Here is a 27,634-nt window from a genome sequence, read left to right on the forward strand (position 1 = left end):
ATACTGCGGGGCATAACACTATCAATCGTTTGAATGCACCCCAATTCCCTATTAGCCTAATTTTCCTAGACTTAGTCCATCTTTATCAAAAAGAGTCTAAGTCATAAAGGCACGAATCGGTGTTTGCAACCACCAATTTTATAATTAAAGCATGAATCAAGCTAAATATCACTAACCCATAAACAATTAAGCCCTAAAATTGAAGACCCATTAAATACCCACACTAGGGTTTAGCTACTCATAATTAAGGTAGAAATCAAAGATGGAGATGAAATATAAGCCATAAAAGTTGATTACAAGAATAAAATCTAAGAATATAAGCTAAAGCTTCTCTAAAATTATTCTAAGTGGTAAAGTACGACTGTTAACGAGCTCACTAATACAAAAGATGCCCTAAAAATGTGAAAAAGATCTATTTATACATAGAAAATTCCTGGACAAAAATACCCCTATGGGGGTTCCACTATCAGCGAAATACTAGGGCCTCAACACATGGAATTTTGCGGCCGCGCAAAAGTAGGCATGGACCGCGTTTCTTCTCTTTTGTGCTTGGTTTGGTCTTGATTTCACGGGAAGCATAAAAGTTACCGCCTCCGCGTTAGCATCAACCGCGGCCGCGCAATTTGGACGCTGACCGCGCTCCTCAGTCAGGCTCACTTTGCAGGGTCTCTAAACTTTGATCGACGCTCTCAGCAAAAATACCACCGCGGCCGCGTCAGGTATTTTGCGGCCGCACTTTTTCATCGTGGTCAGCGATCTCTGTTTCACCCAAAACACCTTCTCTGAATCTCACTTCAGCGAACCGCATAATTGTGGTTGTTTCAGCGGTAGACCTTGCGCGGCCGCTCTTTTCCCTTGCGGTCAGCGCTTTAGTCTCAGTTTTTGACTTGTGGAATTTTAACTCCTTCATGAGTTGATTATGATTTTCTTGCCTCATTTTGACCAAACCCTGTAGACAAGCACATTAAGTAAGTTTTCGGGAATACTTTTACACATTTTTGGTCCAAAACACAAGTAAAAGAGAGCATAAGATAGGCTAAAATCCATAGTTAACCTGGGCATCATTCATAGTTTTGCTTGCATAGTACACTGGATGAAATATCTTGTTCACCCTTTGCCCCAAGACCGCTCCTACTGTAATGTCACTAGCATCACACATGAGCTCAAATGGCAAGATCCAATAGGGTGCGGTGATGATGGGAGTGGTAGTCAATCTATACTTGAGAAGATCAAAAGCTTTCATGCAATCATCATTGAACATAAACTTTGCATCCTTTTCCAATAACTTGCACAAGGAATTCACCACCTTTGAGAAGTCTTTGATGAACCTTCGGTAGAACCCCGCATGCCCAAGAAAACTCCTAATCCCCTTGATAGAAGTGGGAGGAGGGAGTTTTGAAATCACTTCAATCTTCGCTTTGTCCACTTCGATACCGTTCTTTGAGATTTTATGGCCGAGGACAATGCCCTCCTCGACCATAAAGTGGCACTTTTCCTAACTAAGCACTAGATTTGTCTCTTCACATCGGGCCAACACTTTGTCAAGATTGCCCAAACATTCTTCAAAGGAGTCACCCACAATACTAAAATCATCCATGAACACTTCCAAGAAGTCCTCCACCATGTAAGTAAAGATAGCCATCATACACCGCTGAAAGGTAGCCGATGCATTACACAAACCAAATGGCATCCGTGAGAATGCAAAGGTGCCATATGGACATGTGAAGGTGATTTTCTCTTGGTCTTCCAGTGCAATAAAAATCTGGTTGTACCCTGAGTACCCATCCAAAAAGCAATAGTAGGCACGCCCGGTAAGTCTATCCAACATTTTGTCAAGAAAGGGTAATGGAAAATGATCTTTTCGGTTCACTTTGTTCAGCTTTCGGTAATCCATACATACCCTCCATACAGTGATAGTCCTGGTAGGGATCAACTCATTTTTCTCATTTGTAACCAGAGTTATACCCCCCTTCTTCGGCACACATTGCACCGGCGAAGTACATGAACTATCCAAAATTGGGTACACAACCCCTGCATCTAGCCACTTGATAACTTCCTTCTTGATGACCTCTTGCATAGCCTCGTTCAACCTCATTTGATGTTCCACGGAGGGTTTGGCATCATTCTCAAGTATAATCTTATGCATGCAAAAGGCCCTCTTATCCCCCGAATATCAGCTAGAGCCCATCCAATTGCCTTTTTCCTTCTTTGGTGCACCTCAAGGGTGGCATCTACCTGCACGTTAGTTAAGCACGAAGAAAGAATAACAAGTAAAGTTGAACAAGGGCCCAAGAATTCATACCAGTGGTGTGAAGGCAAAGGCTTCAACTCCAATACAGGAGGTTCCTCGATTGAGGGCTTTGTTGGTGGAGTCTTTCTGTTCTCAAGATCCAAGAAAAGTTTATGGGGCTCATATGAGTAAGAACCCATTCCTTGCAAAGCATTGACAAACTCAACCAAACCTTCATCCTCAGTCATATCATGGTTCAACAGCACAGCTTCCAAAGGATCCTCCACATTGATCACGACACTCGCATCATCAACTATCACCTCTGTCACAATATCCACAAAAGAACAAACCTCAGTACTATTCGACTGCTTTATTTATTTGCACACGTGGAAAACAACTTTTTCATCATCCACCCGGAAGGTAATCTCCCCTGCTTCCACATCAGCCAATCCCTTCCCTTTTGCTAGGAAATGCTTTCCCAATATTATCGGCACCTCATAGTTGACTTCGCAGTTGAGAATCACAAAATCCGCAGGCAAAATAAACTTGTCAACCCGGACAAGAACATCATCAATAATACCAAGCGACCTCTTTATTGTTCGATCTGCCATTTGCAATCTCATTGAGGTAGCTCTCAGTTGACCAATACCCAAAGTTTTGAAGACAGAGTAAGGCATCAAATTTATACTTGCTCCCAAATCACACAAGGCCTTTGCAAAATCTGCACTCCAATGGTACATAGAATGGTAAATGAGACGGGATCCTCAAGCTTCGAAGCTATCGAGTGCACAATGGCACTCACTTGATGTGTCATTTTAATGGTCTCACAATCCATATATCTCTTTTTAGTTACCAAGTCTTTCATAAACTTGGCATATCCGGACATTTGTTCAAGAGCTTCCACCAAGGGCACATTGATCGACAAACCTTTCATCATCTCAATAAACTTCTTGAACTGGTTTTTATTCTTCTGCTTTGCAAGTCTTTTAGGGTAAGGTGGAGGAGGCCTTGATAAGGGAGCCTTGGCTTTAGGCATTACCGTTTCTGGGATGTCTATCACGTGTTCCCTAGACTGTTTCACGTCATTTTGAGTCTCCTCTTCATTGTCATGAATATCAATTCTCACCTCACCATCCAATTTCTCTTCACTCACTTGCTCATCAACTATTGGATCATCGTCATTTTGCACTTCAACATCATCACTCACAACTTCCTTTTGTTTGGAGGTAATTGCTTCACCACATCTATCGCTCCTTCAAGTCACCGCCATTGCATGGCTGGTATTGTTACCAACCTTCGGGTTTAATACCATGTCACTAGGTAGTGCCCCCTTAGGGCGAGTGTTCAAAGTTTGCAAAATCTGGCCAAGTTGGACCTCCAGATTGCAGATAAAAGTATTATGGGACGCTAATTGGGCTTCGAAGTAGGCGTTTTTCTTCATCATTTTGCTCAAATATTGACTCAATCCTTCCTATCTCATTGTTTGACAAGCTAGGACCTTGGGACGGAAATGGAGGCGGATTGTTTGGTAGTTGAAACATTAGAGGACTTTGAAAACCCGGCCCCTGATTACCTTGATTACCGTTATTCCAACTCCCTTGGTTGTTGTTGCCACCCCAATTGTTGTTGTTACCCCAATTCTAGTTGTTGTTCCCCCAACTGTTGGAGTTGTTGTTGTTGTTTTTATTGTTCCAATTTCCTTGGCCTTGGTTTCCCCAATTCTGATTATTCCCTTGCGATCTCCATTATTGATTTGGAGCATTACCCCGTTGTCTTTTGATTGTTGTTGGCATACAAAACCTCTTCACTTTGCTCACCATACCCATCATCTTGGTGGTAACCACTACTACCTTGCTCATATTGATCTTGATTGTTTTGCATTTGTTGACCAGACTATCTCCTCTTATTTACCAATAGATTAACCCCTTCCATTGCGTTTACTTGCTTTGGTCCTTGAATCTGCTGAAGTTGTGCTTTGGCTAACTGGTTCATGGTTGTTATCAACTCAGCTATGGCTTGTCCGTGGTCTTGAAGTTCCTTGTGAAGATTTATGACATGAGGGTCCCCTGAGGAACATTTGCCCGACTCTGCCAGGCTGAGGAAGTGTCAGCCATCTCATCAAGAATGTCACAGGCCTCGACATAAGGCAGCTTCATAAAATTACCCCCTGCTAGTTGGTTTACCTCACATTGATTGTGTCGTGTTTATACCCCAATAAAATGTCTATTGGATCATTGCTTCAGTCATATCATTGTTAGGGCATTCCTTGACCATAGTTCTATATCTATCCCAGATTTCATGAAGGGGCTCATTTGGCTCATGTGTAAAAGCTAAGATCTCATCCCTTAATGTAGCCATATGTCCCGGTGAGAAAAACTTGACTATAAACTTGTCGGCTAACTCATCTCACATGGTGATGGAATGATTGGGAGTCTTTCGAGCCAGTCCAAAACTTTCCCTCTAAGTGAGAAAGGGAACAATCTCAGTCTTAATTCATCCTCCAACATATTTGTCTGTTTGCTTCCCCAGCAGGTATCCACAAAGCCCTTTAGATGTTTATATGCATTTTGATGGGGAGCGCTGTGAAGTACCCTCTTTTCTCTAATAAGGTCAACATGACATTTGTAATATGGAAATTGCCCGCCCGGATCCGGGGTGGGACAATTACACTTGCGTAACCTTCATTTGGAAGCACCCGAGGAGCTGCTCGTGGAGGAGCTAGGGGAGGGTCTGGAATGTTTTCATTGGCCTGGCAGCCTCTTTTTGAGCTTGAGGTACTAGAGGCACCTCATTTTCAGCATTATCATCTACCTCCTCTCCTGGGAGAACATTTCCGATAGGATTAATATTTGCCATTTTGTACCTGAATCGATTAACTCACACAAGTTAGTAAAACAGAAGTAAAGAAAAATAAGACACACAACTAGTTAGATAGATAGCCAAAACCGTTTAACTCCCCGGTAACGACGCCAAAAAGTGATCGGCTCCAACCCTACACTACTATATAATAGCGAGGAATGGTCGATGTAGCTTTTAACCGAAAGGTACGGATCGATTTTCATAGGGAGTTAATATTGGTTGGAAGTTGGGTTTCTACCTAATCTAGATATGCGTGTTGATTTTAATTGCACTTCTATCCATGCTTGGATTTGTTGCTATTTTACTTTTAATGCTATTGATTGCTGAAAATAATATAAGTACAATATTTTTGTAAGAGTTTTCTCAATTGATAAAAAGCACTAGGGAAGTGACTTACACCTAGGTGAGTATCTAATGGGATCTAAAATTTTGGACAATCTTGATATATTTGGGGTCGTGATATAACCTTTACACATAATTACTCACTCTATACCTCTCGGTAGTTTGAGTGACTTTGCCCTAATTGGCTTTCTCAAGCCCAATTCAAATAATGCGAGTAAAGTTGGCTCAAGTAGGGTATTACTATATCTAGGTTTAACCATTTAATTGGGGCTATCAATCTCTTGAATAAGTGAAAAAGAGACACTTTTGAATATGAATAAAGATATGAAACATTTGGAAAACAAGCATGAGCCAAGTTTGCATGGAACCAAAGTAGTCATGCTCATGGAAGTTCAGGATCTCTATCTTTTGAATCATTGAGAAGATCGGGATTAAGGATGATCATACGGGTTGAAGTCTGTTTTGCACTAAGAGATAGAAAGTGTTTTTCAAAAAAAGGTGTATTCCAGAACTTGAAATGGATCGGTTTAGTAGCAAAATGCATCTTCTACATCAAGACAAAATCCAAGAAATAGTCATCCAAATTGACAACGGTCATTCATAGCGAGAAAAGTATTGCTCATACAGCTTTACACTGACAAAGACCCAGAAAGCAACATGTCCATCAATGTCATGATTGTGAAGGGCTAACATGATAGGCATTCTCGAGGCTAGGAGGCCCTTTTTCTGCTACCCTAACACTTTATATCCTTTGTTAACCCTTTTGAGCCTGTGTTATTTTCTTTGACATTTTGGAATCAAGTTTCAAGATAGAAGTCAAAAAAAAAGATGAAAAAAATGAAATGAAAAGTTCGTACCCCCAATAGTACAAACTAGGGCAACCCTTAGAAAGTTCAAAAAGAAAGGGAAAGAGGAAGAAAAGAACAGTCAAAGGTCCATGCTCCCAGAAAATAAAAGGCGTGGCAACTTGTTTGAAAAAAAAAGGTCAGATGTTTGAACTACGTTTGAACTGATTCCTTAAAAAGGATACGTAGGCAACATTGCACAGTTCGGTCCAACCAAATACGAGTAAAAAAAATCCAAAAATCCCCCAGTATCTGAAACTGGGGCAAAGATTCTATTTCATTTTTGAAAGAGTTAATTTCAAGAGTTGTAAGTCTATAACCCCCTCATTTTGAGTCTACTTTGAGCCGTCATGCCTTCCCTTCTTTCTAACCCTATCCAAAAACCGTCCAAATAAAGACCTCTTTATATGCCTTCAAGAATGTCAAGAGAAGCACGAAATGAGCAACGATTGTCACACGACATAGAACATTGTCAAGTTGCTCAAACAAAAAAGCAAAAAAAATAAAAAAAATAAAAAATAAGAGAGTCTTACTTGTGAAAACCCTTACAAGCATAGTAAGATGACGGTAAGTAGAGACGAATAAATGAGAGAGGCTTGTTGGTAAAAATCCCTCGGGGCACCTGATCGGTTCCAACCCTACACCACTATATAATGGCGAGGAATGGTCAATGCAGCTTTTACCGAAAGGTACGGATCGATTTTCATAGGGAGTTAATATTGGTTGGAAGTTGGGTTTCTACCTAATCTAGATATGCGTGTTGATTTTAATTGCACTTCTATCCATGCTTGGATTTGTTGCTATTCTACTTTTAATGCTATTGATTGCTGAAAATAATCTAAGTACAATGTTTTTGTAAGAGTTTTCTCAATTGATAAAAAGCACTAGGGAAGTGACTTACACCTAGGTGAGTATCTAATAGGATCTAAAATTTAGGACAAGCTCGTTATATTTGGGGTCGTGATATAACCTTTACACATAATTACTCACTCTATACCTCTCGGTAGTTTGAGTGACTTTGCCCTAATTGGCTTTCTCAAGCCCAATTCAAATAATGCGAGTAAAGTTAGCTCAAGTAGGATATTACTATATCTAGGTTTAACCATTTAATTGGGGCTATCAATCTCTTGAATAAGTGAAAAAGAGACACTTTTGAATATGAATAAAGACATGAAACATTTGGAAAACAAGCATGAGCCAAGTTTGCATGGAACCAAAGTAGTCATGCTCATGGAAGTTCAGGATCTCTATCTTTTGAATCATTGAGAAGATCGGGATTAAGGATGATCATACGGGTTGAAGTCTGTTTTGCACTAAGAGATAGAAAGTGTTTTTCAAAAAAAGGTGTATTCCAGAACTTGAAATGGATCGGTTTAGTAGCAAAATGCATCTTCTACATCAAGACAAAATCCAAGAAATAGTCATCCAAATTGACAACGGTCATTCATAGCGAGAAAAGTATTGCTCATACAGCTTTACACTGACAAAGACCCAGAAAGCAACATGTCCATCAATGTCATGATTGTGAAGGGCTAACATGATAGGCATTCTCGAGGCTAGGAGGCCCTTTTTCTGCTACCCTAACACTTTATATCCTTTGTTAACCCTTTTGAGCCTGTGTTATTTTCTTTGACATTTTGGAATCAAGTTTCAAGATAGAAGTCAAAAAAAAAGATGAAAAAAATGAAATGAAAAGTTCGTACCCCCAATAGTACAAACTAGGGCAACCCTTAGAAAGTTCAAAAAGAAAGGGAAAGAGGAAGAAAAGAACAGTCAAAGGTCCATGCTCCCAGAAAATAAAAGGCGTGGCAACTTGTTTGAAAAAAAAAGGTCAGATGTTTGAACTACGTTTGAACTGATTCCTTAAAAAGGATACGTAGGCAACATTGCACAGTTCGGTCCAACCAAATACGAGTAAAAAAAATCCAAAAATCCCCCAGTATCTGAAACTGGGGCAAAGATTCTATTTCATTTTTGAAAGAGTTAATTTCAAGAGTTGTAAGTCTATAACCCCCTCATTTTGAGTCTACTTTGAGCCGTCATGCCTTCCCTTCTTTCTAACCCTATCCAAAAACCGTACAAATAAAGACCTCCTGATATGCCTTCAAGAATGTCAAGAGAAGCACGAAATGAGCAACGATTGTCACACGACATAGAACATTGTCAAGTTGCTTAAACAAAAAAGCAAAAAAAATAAAAAATAAGAGAGTCTTACTTGTGAAAACCCTTACAAGCATAGTAAGATGACGGTAAGTAGAGACGAATAAATGAGAGAGGCTTGTTGGTAAAAATCCCTCGGGGCACCTGATCGGTTCCAACCCTACACCACTATATAATGGCGAGGAATGGTCAATGCAGCTTTTACCTGAAAGGTCGGGATCGATTTTCATAGGGAGTTAATATTTGTTGGGAGTTGGGTTTCTATCTAATTTAGCTACGCGTGTTGCTTTTAATTGCACTTCTATCCATGCTTGGATTTGTTGCTATTCTACTTTTAATGCTATTGATTGCTGAAAATAATCTAAGTACAATGTTTTTGTAAGAGTTTTCTCAATTGATAAAAAGCACTAGGGAAGTGACTTACACCTAGGTGAGTATCTAATAGGATCTAAAATTTAGGACAAGCTCGTTATATTTGGGGTCGTGATATAACCTTTACACATAATTTCTCACTCTATACCTCTCGGTAATTTGAGTGACTTTACCCTAATTGGCTTTCTCAAGCCCAATTGGGTGTTCAAACAATGCAAGTAAATTTGGCTCAAGTCGGGTATTACTATCTCTAGGTTTAACCCATTAATTGGGGCTATCAATCTCTTGAATGCACCCCAATTCCTTGTTAGCTTGATTTTCCTAGACTTAGTCCCTCTTTCTTAAGAAGACTCTAAGTCATAAAGGCACAAATCAGTATTTGCAACCACCAATTCTACAATCAAAGCATGAATCAAGCTAAATATCACTAACCCATAAACAATTAAGCCCTAAAATTGAAGACCCATTAAATATCCACACTAGGGTTAAGTCACAACCCTAGCTAATGGGTTTAGCTACTCATAATCAAGGTAGAAATCAAAGATGGAGATGAAATATAAGCCATAAAAGTTGATTACAAGAATAAAATCTAAGAATATAAGCTAAAGCTGCTCTAAAATTTCTCTAAGGGGTAAAGTACGGCTATTCACGAACTCACTAATACAAAAGATGCCTTAAAAATGTGAAAAAAATCTATTTATACACAGCTGAAATTACTGGACAAAAATACCCCTACGGGGGTTCCACCGTCAGCAAAATACTGGGTGCCTCAACGCATGAAATTTCGCGGCCACGCAAAAGCAGGCGCGGACCGCGTTTCTTCTCTTTTGTGCTTGGTTTGGTCTTGATTTTGTGGGAAGTGTAAAAGTTACCGCCTCTATGTTAGCATTAACCGTGGCCGTGCAATTTGGACGTGCACCACGCTCCTCAGTCAGGTTCACTTTGCAGGGTCTCTAAACTTTGATCGACGCTCTCAGCGGAAATACCACCGTGGTCGCGTCAGGTATTTCGCGGTCGCACTTTTTTTTTGCGGTCAGCATTCTCTGTTTCACCCAAAACAGCTTCTCTGAATCTCACTTCTGCGAACCGCATAATTGTGGCCGCTTCAGCGCTGGACCTTGCGCGGATACTCTTTTCCATCGCGGTCAGCGCTTTAGTCTCAATTTTGAACTTGTGCAATTTTAACTCATTCATGAGTTGATTATGGTTTTATTGCCTCATTTTGACCAAACCCTGCAGACAAGCACATTATGTAAGTTTTCGGGAATGCTTTTACATATTTTTGGTCCAAAACCCAAGTAAAAGAGAGCATAAGTAGGCTAAAATACATAGTTATCAGCACCACTATTCAAAGGTGAGTCGTGAGTCTGATGCAAATAATTGGCATAAAGATGCTTGATTTCAAAGCTCAAAGGAATGACTGAAAATGTTAAATTGATTTGAAAGATCAGGCTGCTAAGTCCAAAATGCATGTCATGATCATTAAGGCCAGCTGCCAAAAAAAGCTTCCTTCTTTCTTTCCCGACAGGGGCATTTCTTGTTAATATTGTTTCTTTGCATCATTGTGCCCTTCACTCTGAGTCAGTCCTTCAAGCAAAAAAAGATTTCAAAATCTGTTACTAGCTTTTCAGTTGCACAAAGAAAATTTGGCTAGTACACTCAGTTGTTACTGGGAACATGCCTTGAGAATTCATGCAAAAGCTCCCCCAAAATACTCGTCAGCCTACTTGGCGCAAGGAAAGATAACTTGGGATTCTCTCTGACAGACAAATTACTCCATAAGGAAAAAGTCAGTCAAGATATCAGAAAACGTTATCTAAGAAAAGAAATCTCTTTTTTGAGATAAGGCTGATTGAGCCACGAAATACCAATGGCGTTGGGAGGGAAATAATCAGGGTTGATACAGAAAGTAAAGGTCTCTTGAAAGCAACAATTCAAGCAATGCAACCAACTACCAATACAGTCGGTGTTCCAAAGGTTGGATGATCACAAAGCCAATCTATACAAGACTCAACGCCACAACTGACTACCACTTTCAAAACTGACAAAGTTTTTTTTGTTTGAAATAGGAACGAAGCAGTACAAGGAAAGTGGTTCAAAAAAAAAGAAAAAGAGAAAAGAGAAAAAAAGAGAAGAGATAAGCCGACAAAGAGAAGTTTCTCAAATCTTTGCTTTTATTTGTCTTGCTAATATGCATAAAATCTTATCATTGCTCCTCACATTTTCCTCCCAGGGTAATAACATCCTAGTCTGATGGATTTTCTTCCCAATAAAAATCTTAGTCTGATGAATCTTTCTCCTAAGATAAGAAAACCTAGTTTGATGAATCTTTCTCCTAAGATAAACGTCTTAGTCTGATGAATCTTTTCCTAAGATAATAAAGATAATATAAAAAAACCTAGTCTGGTGAATTTTTCTCCTAGAATAAAAATCTTTGTCTAATGAATCTTTCTCCTAAGATAAACAATCAGGTCTAATGAACTTTCTCCTAGGATAGAAATCTTAGTCTGATGAATTTTTCTCCTATGATAAGAAAACCTAGTCTGATGAATCTTTCTCCTAAGATAAGAAAATCTAGTCTGATGAATTTTCTCCTAGGATAGAAATCTTAGTTTGATGAATCTTTCTCCAAGGATAAATGTCTTAGTCTGATGAATCTTTCTCCTGAGATAGGAAAACCTAGTCTGATGAATCTTCTCCTAGGATAAACAATTTTAGTCTGATGAATCTTTCTCCTAAGATAATAATGAAAAAAACAAAAAAGAAAAAAAAAACTAATTTGATGAATCTTTCTCCTAGGATAAACGTCTTAGTCTGATGAATCTTTCTCCTAAGATAAGAAAACCTAATCTGATAAATCTTCTCCTAGGATAAACGTCTTAGTCTGATGAATCTTTCTCCTAAGATGACCAAAAAAAAAAGAAAAAATAAACCTAGTCTGATGAATCTTTGTCTTAGGATAAACGTCTTGGTCTGATGAATCTTTCTCCTAAGATAAGAAAACCTAATCTGATAAATTTTCTCCTAGGATAAACATCTTAGTCTGATGAATCTTTCTCCTAAGATGAAAAAAAAAAGAAAAAAAAACATAGTCTGATGAATCTTTCTCCTAGGATAAACGTCTTAGTCTAATGAATCTTTCTCCTAAGATAAGAAAACCTTGTCTGATGAATCTTCTGGATAAACAATCTTAGTCTGATGAATCTTTCTCCTAAGATAATAATTTAAAAAAAAAAAGAAAAAAGAAAAAAAACCTAGTTTGATGAATCTTTCTCCTAGGATAAACGTCTTAGTCTGATGAGTCTTTCTTCTAAGATAAGAAAACTTAGTCTGATGAATTTTCTTCTAGGATAATCTATGTTATATTAAAAGCAGGAAACCCATAACTTAAAAGTCAAATTACTAAAATAACTTTCTTTTTATTTCTCTAATTAGCTTATTTAATTTGAATATTAAAAAAACTACAAGTTGACAAAGACTACATACGTGTAAAGAGCAATGTTCCTATGCCGAAGATTATTAAAAGTCCCAACGATTCACACTACTTCGTAATAGTCCATTTGTTAACCAAACCCATCTATTAAGTAATCTTTTACCCACTTCAAACATTTATCTTTTGTTTTTAGTTTTTTCTCTCTTCTGCACTTGATGTTAGTGTTTCACCATCGGCTACCCTCCTCAACATTCCTTTGTCAATCCAACTCCCACTATAGTATATGTCACGACCCGGATTTCCCACCCTCGGGAGTCGTGAGGGAACCTACTAATGTGAGCTAGGCAAGTCAATCCTTAACTACTTATCTCATCATCCAATTATTTCTTTTTAACAATTATAAGGCGATAACACAAAAACAACGAAACTTTAAATAATTAAGCGGAAGATAACAATTAAAATAGTTGAAATCTATATCTATTACAACTGCCTAAGCTTTAAATTACCCAAAACATGGTTTCATAGTATCACAGACTGTCTAAGATTGCTACATACAAAGTCTAAAGAAATAACAGTATATTGTTTCTGAATAAAAGGAAATGAAACAGGAAATAGGGATAGAGGGAGATGCCAGGGCCTGCAGACGCCTGCAGGTCTACCTTGGATCTCCGTGTGGACTGAAGGTAGCCTCTACACTATGGTCAAAAAGCTGCTCTAGGATCTGCACATACTGCAGAGTATAGTATTAGCATAACCGACCCCATGTGCTGGTAAGTGTCTAGCCTAACCTTGGCGAAGTAGTGACGAGGCTAGGACCAGACTACCAAATAACATGTGCAGTACAAATATATACAGCGGAAAAGAAGTACAGAAATAACCAGACAAAATGGGAGGGGGAGCATGCTGTGGGGGAGATAACAGTTCTGAATAGAAAGACATCAAATAAACGAAAGAAATAACATAACTCGGATATCAACAAAGAATCAGAAAACAATAAATGCACGACATCACCCTTCGTGCTTTTACTCTCGTTCTCACCAAAGCAATCATATAATAAAAATGTGCACAACATCACCCTTCGTGCTTTTACTCTCTTTCCTCACCATATAATCAATAAAATCGGCACGGAATGGTACATCGTGCGGCACGGTATCACCCTTCATGCTTTACACTCTTTCCTCACAATAATACACGACATCACCCTTCGTGCTTTACACTCTTTCCTCACAAAACAAACAATGCACGGCATCACCCTTCGTGCTTTAACTCTCTTTCTCACCCAAACAACAATCACAAACAATAGGGCAAGGGAATAAATGAAATTGCAATAACGATCCCGGCAAGGGAACAACAATTCAACAAATAAATCCCAAAAAGGGAACATCATCAATAACCTCAACATCCTGGCAAGGGAGATAACGAATAAATCAACAATAGCCCGGCAAGGGCGACAACATAATGATCTCTTATCTTTCTCACTTTTGCTTCACAATTCACCTCACAACTCAAGCCAACGCTCTAGAGGTTCAATTATCACTTATACTTTCACAATTCGCTATACAACTTGAGCTAATGCTCCTCAATGTTCGTAGGTCACAATTCCTTCCACAAATTTACACAACAAGTAGAAACCATTACCAAGGCATGAAAGATACAACGAAGTCATGATAATCACAATATAAGACTCATGGGCATGCTAGACACAACGTATAGATACTCGTCACCATGCCTATATGTTGTACTCGACAATTACCACATAGCAAATAGGACTCGACTCCTAATCCCTCAAGTTAAGGTTAGACCAAACACTTACCTCGATGCCACAAACACAATTCACGATTCAATTATAGCTTTACCCCTTGATTCCACCATCAATTTGTTCGTATCTAGTCACAAGTTACTTAATTACATCAATAAACGCTAAATGAATCAACTGGAATGCATAAAAATGAGTTTTTCAAAGTTTTGCCCAAAAAGTCAAAAATCGCCCCCGGGCCCACATAGTCAAAACCCAAGGTTCGAACCAAAACCCGATTACCCATTCCCCCCCGGACCTAAATATATAATTTGTTTTGAAATCGGACCTCAAATCGAGGTCCAAATTCCCAATTTTTGGAAAACCTAGGTTCTACCAAAAACACCCAATTTCCCCCATGAAAATCACTGATATTGAGTTGAAATCATGTGGAAAGATGTTAATGATTGAAGAAAACGAGTTAGAAATCACTTACCACTGTTTTGGAGAAGAAAGGTTGTTTGAAAAATTGCCTCTTATGTTTTTGGTTTTTGAAAATAAAAAATAACTGAAAATTCCGTCTAAATATACTACTCTCAGATGCCCTGTGTGGACCGCACAAAATCAACTGCGGCCGCACAGCCACCAGTGAACCTGTGCGGACCGCACAAAATCAACTGCGGCCGCACAGTCACCATGTGCGGACCGCACAAGATTCACTACGGCCGCACAGCCACCAGTGCGGACAACACAAAATCAGTGCGGACCGCACTAGCAGGTTCAGAGATCTACAGTTTTCTGAACCTCCAATAGCCATGTTTTAAGCCTAAGACACCCCGGAACCTACTCGAAACTCACCCCAAGCCCTCGGGACTCCAAACCAAATGTGCATACTAACTCAAAAACATCATATGGACCTACTCGTGCGATCACATCACCAAAATAACATGTCAAATCATGAATTAAACCTCAAAGCTAAACATTTTCATCAAGAACTCTCAAAGTTCATAATTCCTCAGCCGCAAGTCCAACTCATGTCAAATAAACTCCGTTTTTCACCAAATTTTCACAACTATCTTTCAAATACTATAACAAATTTGTACCGGTCTCCAGAACCAAAATACAGAACCGACAACAATGGTTTCAAATATTAATTCTTTTCTTTATTTCTTAGATAATTCAGTAAAATAATTTTTTTCAAAAATTGATTTCTAAGGCTTGGGACCTTGCAATTCATTTCCGGGTATACGCCCAAGTTTCATATTTTACTGTGGACCTCCCGGGATCGTCGAACACAAATTCGGGTCCGTTTGCTTAAAATGTTGACCAAAGTCAACCATAATCAAATTTTAACTCTAGATTTTTTTTTATTTCTCATATTTTCACATAGAAGGCTTTCCGGATATAGGCCCAGACCACGCACGTAAATCAAGGTGGGGTAAAAAGGAGGTTTTTAGGCCTCGGAACACTGAATTCACTTGCAACACAAAGGTCATCACATTCTCCACCTTTAAAACAATCGTTCGTCCTCGAATGGACATAAGAAGGAAGTACCTGAGTCGGGAAAAAGATGGGGATAATGGCTCCGCATGTCGGACTCGGACTCCCAGGTCGATGCCTCAGGAGGCTGACCTCTCCACTGAACACGAATAGAAGGAAAACTCTTCGATCTCAATTGACGAACCTGTCGGTCTAGAATAGCTACCGGCTCCTCCTCATAAGACAAGTCCTTGTTCAACTGGACAGTGCTGAAATCTAACACGTGGGATGGATCACCGTGATATTTTCAAAGCATGGACATATGAAACACTGAATGCATGACTAACAAACTCGGGGGCAATGCAAGTCTATAAGCCACCTCTCCCACTCGATCAAGAATCTCAAACGGGCCAATAAACCTAGGGCTAAGCTTGCCCTTCTTCCCGAATCGCATCACGCCCTTCATAGGCAACACTCGAAGCAATACCCGCTCACCGACCATGAATGCCAAATCACGAACCTTGCGTTTTGCATAACTCTTTTGCCTGGACTGAGCTGTACGAAACCTATCTTGAATAATCCTGACCTTGTCCAAGGCATCCTGAACCAGATCCGTACGCAACAACCGAGCCTCTCCCGGCTCAAACCATCCAACTAGAGACCGACATCGTCTACCATATAAAGCCTAATACGGAGCCATCAGAATACTCGACTGGTAGCTGTTGTTGTAGGCAAACTCTGCTAAAGGAAAAAACTGATCCCACAAGCCTCCAAAGTCAATGACACAAGCTCAGAGAATATCCTCCAAAATCTGAATGGTCCGCTTGGACTGCCCGTTCATCTGAGGATGAAACGATATGCTCAACTCAACCCGTGTGCCCAACTCTCGCTGAACTGCTCTCCAGAAATGGGAGATAAACTGCGTACCTCAATCCGAAATGATAGACTCGGGCACACCATGAAGGCGAACAATCTCCCGGATATAGATCTCAGCTAACCTCTCAGAAGAATAAGAGATTGCCACAGGAATGAAATGCGCTAACTTGGTCAGCCTATCAACAATAACCCACACTGCATCGAACTTCCTCTGAGTCCATGGGAGACCAGCAACAAAGTCCATAGTGATACGCTCTCACTTCCACTCAGGAATCTTAATCTTCTGAAATGAACCACCGGGCCTTTAATGCTCGTACTTAACCTGCTGACATTTCAAACACCGAGCCATATATGCAACGATATCCTTCTTCATTCTCCGCCACCAATAATGTTGCCGCAAATCCTGATACATCTTCGTGGCACCCGGATGAATAGAGTACCGGGAGCTGTGGTCCTCCTCTAAAATCAACTCCCGAAGCCCATCCACATTTGGAACACATACTCGACCCTGTAATCTCAAAACCCCATCATCACCTAAGGTAACCTGCTTGGCACCTCCATGTTGCACCGTGTCTCTAAGGACACACAAATGGGGATCATCATACTACCGATCACGGATATGTTCCAATAAAGAAGAATGAGCGACCGTGCAATCCAACACACGACTGGGCTCAGAAACATCCAACCTCACGAACTGATTGGCCAAACCCTGAACATCCAAAGCAAGCGGTCTCTCACCAACCGGAATATAAGCAAGACTGCCCATACTGGCTGACTTCTTACTTAAAGCATCGGCCACCACATTGGCATTTCTCGGGTGATATAAGATAGTGATATCGTAATTTTTCAACAACTCCAACCACCTACTCTGCCTCAAATTCAACTCCTTTTGCTTGAACAAGTACTGCAAACTCTTGTGATCCATGAACACCTCACATGCCATGCCATACAGATAATGCCTCCAAATCTTCAACGCGTGAGCAATGGTTGCCAACTCCAAGTCATGAACTGGATAGTTCTTCTCATGAATCTTCAACTGTCGCGAAGCATAGGCAATGACCTTGCCATCCTACATCAACATTATACCAAGTCCAATACGAGATGCATCACAATAGACTGTATAAGGCCCTGAACCTATGGGCAATACCAACATCGGTGCCGTAGTCAGAGCTGTCTTGAGCTTCTGAAAGCTCACCTCACAGTCATCCGACCATCTGAACTGAGCACCCTTCTGGGTCAACCTGGTCATAAGGGCTGCGATAGATTAAAACCCCACCACGAACCGACGATAGTAACCTGCCAATCCCAAGAAACTCCAAATCTCTGTAGCTGATGCTGGTCTAGGACGGTTCTTGACAACTGTCACACCTCCTTTTTACCTACACCCGAGTAAAGGGTATAAGGGAGTTTTTTCAATTAAAGGACAATCGAAACGGGATTACATTTATTAAAATTCAGAGTCGCCACTTGGGATAATTTATGGTGTCCTAGGTCACCGGTTCAAATCCCGAATTGAGGAAAAGATTGACTATGTATTACAGTCCGCGAACATAGAAATTTGGGTAAGGAATTTTGTTAACCCGGGAGAAGGTGTCATGCATTCCCGGGTTCCGTGGTTCTAGCACGGTCGCTCAACTATTATAATCGGCTCAATTATCCGATTTTAGTACATGTTCAAACCTATGTGCATTTTTGACTTTAAGCCGCTTTTAACCATTTTTTAAAGAAAGATTTACAACGTCATTTAAAATATGTCTTGAACCACGTCACATAAATGCACCCGTAGTCCGCAACACATTCTATATGACATTGTCGAGATTTCGATTCACATAAATGCGCACCTGAGTTTAGGAAGGTAAGTTATTAAAATAACGCGCCTAAAGCAACTACGCGTTTGCAACTTTGCGAGGGCCATGAAAATTCGCTAAATGGCTCACCTCGATTCTAAGGATCAAAAATAATAATTAAGCGAGGGCCATGCATTTTGAGGTTTTATTCGGCATGGCACGCCTCAGTTCATTTTAGAAAAAAAAACTCAACTAAAGCAATCTACGGATATTCATGATTCAAAATTATGTTAGTAGAAGTGTTTATATGGATTAGTTTTGGTTTACACTCTCAAATCGTCTTAATGGCCCATGTATGAGCATGTAAATTAAAGATGAGGCAAGAAATAATCATAACACTTCCAGAATGTAGATGGGTCTCTATCTCTATATTTACGCATTAATAAAAAATGCCTAATTAATTCATAACTAAGCAGATTGTCTCTTTGTTATGAGATTCCCATGCCAAGTTACTTCATCTGAAGTACTACTGTAAACCCTGCGCCAATATGAGCTATTGCTCAAGTGAGGAAACTTCATTAACATATTCCAATTCATACCAAGAAAGAAACAACAAAGAAAAACAAACTTGATTCTCTGTGCTGATTCGAACCTCACTTCAAATTAATAGAGATTGAGAAGGGGCCATTTATTCAATTGTAAGAAGTAGCAATCAATCAAAGGAAAGAGCACTAAATGAGAAACATTTACTGAACTTGTAGTTTGTGCCTTCAGTTAAACATTTATCACATACAACTTCATGACTAAGAATACGTTGCAGACATTTCAATCACTGAACCTAAAGCGAGCAGCTCGGACCAATTCCGGCACAGAAACAACAGCGAGCAAAGCAAAATTCCCTAACTACCATGTATGAAAATCATTCTCATGTTCTTTATGCAACTCAAACAGAATAGAGATTAAGAGTGACAGGCCAACAGAAGCACAAGAAATGATATTTCCCATTAGATTAAGTTTCGTGCTTAAACAAACACATCATAGCAAATTTGATCACAACATCTATCAAATCCAGTAAGCAGAACAAGTGATTTCATATATAACAACAATATTCTTAACTGAGAGCAGGAATCAAGGTAATTCACATAGCAAAACCAGATATGAAAACAAAACCAAAACTCAACAGGAATTCCATTTGCTTCACAATTAAGTCTAGCTCAAAGGTGTGTACACAATTGTTTGAGAAAAAATACTCCAAAGAAAAGACAAATGAAGGCAAAAAATAGTGGATGAGAATCAGTGGAATCAGCACAGCAAAAACAACAGTCCTAATGCTCGAAAAATCCTTGAAATCCCAGAAATCATCGACAAAATCTGTTGGAGTTCGAAAACAGTTTTTGCATTTTTCTTTTTGCTTCAGTTTTTTTTCTTTGTTGCTTTCTCATAAAATTTTGAAGCTCGGATCAGGAATTCTAAGACTTCAGCAAACTACAACTCAAACTAGCAGGACTATTAGCTTGACAGTATTCAGCAATGCAGCAACTCAAACAGACATTCAAATCCAAACAGACATTCACATTTCCATAAAAAGAACCATTCAAACGGGCATTCAAACTCAGAAAACCAATTCAAAGCTCAACCAAGCATCCTAAAATTGTTCAGTGATGTTTTACTTCTCAGGTTTCCAGCAATCGATTCAAACAAACAAATATTTCAACTCACGTAAAATAGCAAAATAAGAGAGTTTGGAAGTGAACCTGAAAATAAACTTTTGATTAATGCAATTGAAGGATTACAATGATTCTCAGAGGAAGAGAGTCCAAACAGAGATCGCAATGAACTCGCGAGTCAACAGCTAAGCGAACAGCTTTGGAGCAACTCGAAACCAACAACACTCAGTCGACTTCCATTAACTCAAAATAAAATTCAGAACAACAAACTCACACTTCAAGTTCAAACCAGATTCACCATGAGAATGAAAACGTCTGAACTTCAAGATGAAAAGAACAAGGGGCTAAGATTAAAGATGAAAACAAATTTTTTTTATATATTTTGCCCCGGGAATTAAACCAAGATGGTTTCAGATAAAAATGAAAAGAAAAGATTCATTCGAATTCTCATTTCCAGGTGACCTCCCTTCTCTTCAAAAAAATCCCCCGAAATAAATCCCTAGAATCCCTTTTTTTTAGCTCATTGTAGGCATTACCTATAATATAGGTCCTTTTGTGTTAAGTCCTTAGGGTCTTTTTATTTATTTTTTGTCCTAAAGAAGAGTCTAGAAGGGTCCCTAGGGTTAGCTTGATGGATATTGGGTATTGAGCTTAAGGAATGAGCTAGAAACTTGGGCCTTTATGACTAGATATGCTTAAAATTAGCTTAATTAACTAAAAATCTATCCATATAGAAAATACTATCAAAAATATTAATTAACCCTACTTAAGTGAAAATAATTATTAAAATAAAGACTGACCGTTAAAACAAAACTATTTTTTTAGTATTTTTTCAAGATTAAAAATGACTACAAAACATTAATGAACCTATTTTTTGTAATTTTCGCTTTCTTGTAATAAAATAAAAGTAAAAGAGTAAAAATTAGTTGAAATAGCTATATTATGCCTAAATTAAATATCTACGTGCTAAAATATGAAAAATCTTGGGGATGGTCAAAAATTACATGTCTACAGCTGCCCCTCTTTGACTTGAAAGATAAAGTATTTTCAGACAAAGAACGACTAGATAGGTTTTTTGACCCGACCCTTATTTAGGGAGACCAAAACTAAGAGGAAGGAGAATGTGATCGAGCCCTGGTATCTGAGCTGCCTACATTTCCTTAGATATAAAGGAATTAGGCCACGTGTAGTTCAGAGGTGAGTGAGATGATGGAGTATGCTGAGGTGGAGAGCTAGTCGAGGTGCCGTTGCGCTGAGGTTCCGGTCCGCGGTCCTGTTATTACATCAAAAATCAAAAGATGAAAAAGACTAGCTAAGCCTGTCAACTACGAGTTACAAGATTCCTATCTATAAGTCTTCTGAAGCTTGATCGTGAGTCTTGAATGGTTCTTCATGCAGACTTTGGATTTGAACTTGACACTTGCTAGCTGCAGGTGCTACTGCTTACAGACTTCCTTATTACACCATGACAAAACAAAAGAAGTTAGACTAAACTATGATCTATGCATTACAAGAATCCTATCTATATCTTTAAACTTGATCTTGTAATTCTTGTTGCCTTGTTGACTTGTATTTTCTAGATGAAGTCCCTTTGTTGCTGACTTGAATTGTGATCTGAGACACTTTCCCTTTTCTTCAGGTGGGCGCCTGATTGTTGAACTCGAATTATAATCTGAGATGCTTTCCTTTTCTCTAGGTGGACGCCTGATTGCCAAAACTTGAACTGTATTCCCGTGCTCTCCAGGTGGGTGCCTAATTGCTGAACTTGAACTGTATTCTCGTGCTCTCCAGGTGGGCGCCTGATTGCTGAACTTGAACCATATTCCCGTGCTCTCCAGGTGGGCGCCTGATTTCTGAACTTGAACTATATTCTCGTGTTCTCCAGGTGGGCGCCTGATTGCTGAACTTGAACTATATTCTCATGCTCTCCAGGTGGGCGCGTGATTGCGAACTTGAACTGTATTCTTGTGCTCTCCAGGTGGGCGCCTGATTTCTGAACTTGGACTGTATTCCCGTGCTCTCCAGGTGGGCGCCTGATTGCTAAACTTGAACTGTATTCCCGTGCTCTCTAGGTGGGCGCCTGATTTCTGAACTTGAACTGTATTCCCGTGCTCTCCAAGTGGGCACCTGATTGCTGAACTTGAACTGTATTCCCGTGCTCTCCAGGTGGGCGCCTGATTTCTGAGCTTGAACTGTATTCCTGTGCTCTCCAGGTGGGCGCCTGATTACTGAACTTGAACTATATTCCTGTGCTCTCCCGATGGGCGCCAAATTTCTGAACATGAACTGTATTCCCATGCTCTCTAGGTGGGCGCCTGATTTCTAAACTTGAATTGTATTCCCGTGATCTCCAGGTGGGCGCCTGATTGCTGAACTTGAATTGTATTCTCGTGCTCTCTAGGTGGGCGCCTGATTTTTGAACTGTATTCCCATGCTCTCCAGGTGGGCGCCTGATTTCAAAAAAATAGACAAAACAAAGAAAATTTTCTGCCCCAGTTTGGTAGCTGGGCACATATGTGAGTGTTTATCGAATATTTTTAAGAATTTGAAAGCTAGAAGCATTATCCTAAAAGTGACAATTTTTACAGCTGAATTATACTACACTACAGCAGAACTTACGCTAAATCTTATTATCTATTTGAAATCTTAAAGCTAAGTCCCATTATTTAGGAGGGTCCTGAAAGCTCTTAATTGAATCCTATCTCAAACATGAAAACTTTGAAGCCAATTTATATTCCTTGGGGGTACATTTATGCTAGATTTTGCTACTCATGATTGTTTTGAATTTTAAACTAGGTCCCATTTTACAGGAGAGTCCTGAAAATTTACGGTCAAACTTGTTTGGTGCTTGCTTTTCCTTACGGAGGGTTTCTCTGAGACAAACGAAATTTTCTGCCCCTGTTTCAAATCAAAGAAAAATCTTGTCAGTTTAAAAATGTGGTGGTTGTGGCCTTGACTTTGAGGGCGATTGCTCCTTCACTTCCCATGATCACTTTGATTTCCACTCGAAGACCTTGTTTGTTTATTGACTAACCACTTTTTCTGTCATCCTTATTATAGAAAATACCTCTTCTCCGTTCAGACCCAATACCCTCTATCTGTTGCATTGCTCATAAACTGACATTTACCAAACCCTTGTGTTTCACATGAATCTCAAAGCACGACAATTGCCACCCACTCATCGCGCATGTTGTTCTTTCTTGACTTAAACCACTGGCCCTGGCCTTGAGGTTTGTTACTCCTTCACTTGCCACGATAACTTTGATTTCTGCTCGGAAGACCTCGCTTGTCACTGATTAAACACCTTTTGTCAATCTTACCATAGAAAATACCTTTGATCCGTTCACCAAACACCCTCCATCTTGTTGCATTGTTCATGAATTAATATGTACCAAAACTTCGTGTTTCACCGAAAATACCTTTGATCCGTTCACCTAACACCCTCCATCTGTTGCATTGTTCCTGAATTGATATGTACCAAACTTCGTGTTTCACCGAAAACACCTTTGATCCGTTCACCTAACACCCTCCATCTGTTGCATTGTTCCTGAATTGATATGTACCAAACCTTTGTATTTCACAAGGGTCCCAAAGCATGTTAATTGTTACCATCTCAGTGCGCTTGTTGTTCTTTCCTGACTTATGACATTGTGATGTGCTAGCTACATCCCGTTTTGTGCAATTGGAAAACTGGTGGTAAATTTTGAAATCATTTCTCACTTGTTATGACCAAACAGACTCGGGAAGAGGAGGTAAACAAGACAAAAGGAACAGAGTAAAGGACTAAAGAAAGGGATGATTCCTAACAAGAAAGCTACAAAGTAGAAACCTATCAGATGTGGATACCAACCCTAATGACCATGACATGCACCTGTGACCTATTCTGTTAAGCAAGCTTGATGTTCAACTCCTGTTATACCCCCAAACCATAAAAATGGGCTTCAATGCTTCGATTATCCAATCTGATTCACAATCCCTAATCGATTTGTAGTGCCCGAAGGGTTTTCACCATCAAGTCTCTCTCATTTTGTTCTTTCTCTCAACTTATAGTCTCCTCAAGGTGCCCGTGAAGGTTTTCACCAATAAGACTCTCTCATTTTTTATTTCTCTCAACTTTCATTGTCTTACGGTGCTCGTGAGGGTTTTCACCGATAAGACTATCTCATTTTCATTTTCCTTGTTTGGACCGGAGTGTTGCCCCTGATATGATTCACCTCCACTTGCTCGCCTTGGCATCTCTCGAAGACTGATTGAAGGTCTTTCTTTGGATCGTAGTGTGGGCTTTTGGATGGGGTTAGAAAGAAAGGGTATCAAAAGGCTCAAAGCAATTCGAATGGGTTCAAGATTACAACTTTCAGAACAACCACAACTTCTGCCCCAGTTTCTTTGCTTGGGGACTTTTGGATTTTATTTTGACGGGATCGAACCGTGAGGCTGCCTACATATCCTTTAAAGGAATCAGGTCGAACGTAGTTCATGTCATAGGAATTACTTTGTTTGTTGTGATTTTTCTTTTCTTTTTCTTTCTTTTCTTTTCTTCTTTTTGTTTTCCTTTTTGTTGTTTTTTTCCTCTTTTTTTTTTCTTTTTCTTTTCATTCTTTTCTTTCTCTCTTCATTCTTTTCTTTCTTTTTTCATTCTTTTCTTTCTCTTTTTCTCTTTTTCTGTTTGTTCTTTACTTACATTTTTCACTTGCGTCTCTGAACTTTACTACTGATTTCAAAAGAGGGGCATGAAAAAGAAATAAATAAGGCTCAAAAAGGGTAACAAAGGATAAAGTGTTTAGATAGCAGAACAAAATGCCTTCGTCATTCCAATCTTCAAAACATGCCAAGTACAAACAAACACAACTTAACCAAAGAAATCATACATAATATCTTTTGACCGCATCAAAATTGATAGCCATTTCTACACATTTGCCTTCTACATCTGTTAAATACAAAGCACCATTGAACAACACTCTCACTCTCATTACCACGAACGACCCCCTACAAATTTGGGGCAAACTTGCCTTTAGCTTCAACCCGATGCGGCATGATGCATTTCGATAGGGTTTCTTTATGTTCTATCTGCCCCAGTTTCACACAATTCGGGCTTTAAGTGATCTCAAAATGCCTTTGCTTATTTCCCATCGCATGTCCCTACATCTTCAAAATTGCTTCATTGCTTCATGACTAAATTGACTTTTAAAACCAGGCTGAGAATTATGCGTGCATGTCATATCACTAGAGTCAACAGGAAAAGAACTATAAAATAAAAGAGAACTAAACAAAAATGACTAGCAGTTACAGAAAACAGAAAATTGCATTAGACAGTTGGTGAAAGGATTTGAACAACAAAACAAGCAAACTAAACTGGGGTTACAAACCTAGAACAAACCTAGACAACACTAAACGAGCTGCTACGACTAAACAACTAGGCAAAATAAAAGGATAGAAAGGTTTGAGTTACAAGACAATATCCGGATTAAAACGCTGGAAATAAACCGGATAACAGAAATGACAACAAAATAAACCACCCAAACTCCTCCCTGTCTAACCAAGAAAAGAGAGACTTTCCAATCACCAAACTCAGCATCTTAGCCACTGACTTCTGCATCAACAATACTAGGACCTTAACAAGTCACCATCATATTGTTCTTAACAAATTGCTTTTTGGTTCCCTGTGCTTGCTCGTTCTTAGGATCAACCTCTGATAGCACTGAAAGCTTCGTAGCACATGGACCTCCGAGGATCTCAGAAGAGTTCTCATATTCCTTTACAAAATAAATCATACCCACCATATGCGTCTCATTACGCACAGGCGATGGCCCTTGGATAGTGTCTGTTGCATCTGGATTTTGAACGACAATGTCACCTGCATCAATAAGCTTCTGAATTGCTTTCTTCAGATGCCAACACTTCTCTATGTCATGCCCCGGGGCATCTGAGCAATATGCACACCTTTGAGAAAAATCAAACTTCTTTGGAAGAGGGTTTGGCATTTTTATCGAAATCGGCTTCAACATGTCCAATTTCCTTAGCCTCTGGAACAGACTGGCATATGACTCTCCCAATGGAGTGAAGATTTTCTTTCTCTGCAACCTCTCGTTCTTAAATGCTTGATTAGGCCGAAAACCTGATCCAGGAGGGTTTCGGTAGGCTCGTGGGGATGGGCAAGATATTTGGGGAAGTGGTGTGGGCCATCGCGGGCCTTGTGGGTGTGGAGCATATGGTGGTGCATTGTGGACAGGGTACTAGGAAAGCGATGCACGAATTTGGGAGTTCTGTGGAGAGAAGTAGCATTGGGGAGGGTCATCTGGTGCACAAGGATATCCACGGGGACGATGTCGAGGCTGGAAGTGTTGAGAGGAAGGCCCATCAGATCATCTTTTCTATTTCTATTTCTTCTACCCAAACTTACTGGGATGTTCTGAATGTCTTTTGTAGTATCTTTTAATGCCGAATAACTCATGATTTTGCTTGACTTGATTCCCTCTTCTACCATCTCCCCCATTTTTAACACATCATTGAAAGGCTTACCCAAGGCCGGGATCAAATGACTGAAGTAGGTGGGCCCCTGGGCTTGTAGGAAAAGCTCAACATTTCTTTTTCATCAATCGGGATACGCAGCTTGCTCCCTCCATCTGAGCCCAAACTCCTTAAAGCTTTCCTCCGGCTTCTTTTCCATTCTAGATAGGGAAGAGCGGTCTAGGGTAACTCCTGATTTGTATTGAAAGTATCGAACAAAATCTTGAGCCATGTCACCCAATGTAGGCCACTTACCAATATCTTGACGATTATGCCATTCCAAAGCTACCCCAATCAAGCTCTCACAAAAATACACCATCACTAAATCATCTTTCTCGCCAACACTCTCATTTTAATGCAAAAGACCCTCAAATGGGCTACCGGATCCCCACGCCCATCATACAAGTTAAATTTTGGCACTTTAAATCCTACAGAAAGGCGAATGTCAGGGAACACAAACAGTTCTTTGTAAGACATGCTACCCTGGTCTCTCATTCCTTGCTTGTTCTCTAAGGACTGTTTTATGCCTTTTAGCCTCTTGGGTATCCCATCTTGCCCTTCTCTTCCTGTGAACTTTTCATTTTCAACATGAGGCTCATCCCGTGGGCCCTACTTGTATGAGTTGGGGACCTTGTGGGCAACCTCTGAGGGGTAATATTGGGCAACATGAGCTTTGAGTGGGTGTTCATTGTCAGGGATAGTGGATGTGACAGGAGGGCACTTTTGGGAAAAGATAGTTGGAGAACGAGTGATGGAGCTACTAGGGTGGTGGGAAAGCTGTGATAAGCGGGTGGATATAGAGAGTATGGAGGATCATCTGGCATTTGGTCCGGAGTTTGGGTAAGGGCAACATCTAGGAAGCTAGGTGGTGGCAAGGGTGGTGGCTTCCCAGTCATCCAAGCCTGATACATGTCCGCCATGTGTTGTCTTAACATCTTTACCTCTTCAACCAACCCATTGTCTTGTTCAGACAACTACTTCAGGGCACCGGTATCAACCAACTCAGTTCTGTTGTTGTCTGCCATTGCATTTTGATTTTATGTTGTAGAGAAGAGTTACCACTTTAAAAACCACAAACCAACCACCCTTCTGCTATGAATATAAAAAAATGAAGTCATCACGTTAGCGTTAGGGCATTTAACATAAAATAATCTCACTTTATGTGCAATTCACCTAGCTACAGTTATCGGTTCTAAAATGACTTCGAGGGTACGAAGGTTAGTTGGCATCATCCCAATTTGTTCATTTCAATCCTCTCTTTTCTTTGCTTTTCTAGCACTTGCTTGATCATTTTCCTTCCTCCTTTTCTAATTTCACTCTTTTCTTTCCTTCATTTCTCACA

This window comes from Nicotiana sylvestris, chromosome 2 (assembly GCF_000393655.2).
Source record: "Nicotiana sylvestris chromosome 2, ASM39365v2, whole genome shotgun sequence".
Classification (NCBI taxonomy): domain Eukaryota; kingdom Viridiplantae; phylum Streptophyta; class Magnoliopsida; order Solanales; family Solanaceae; genus Nicotiana; species Nicotiana sylvestris.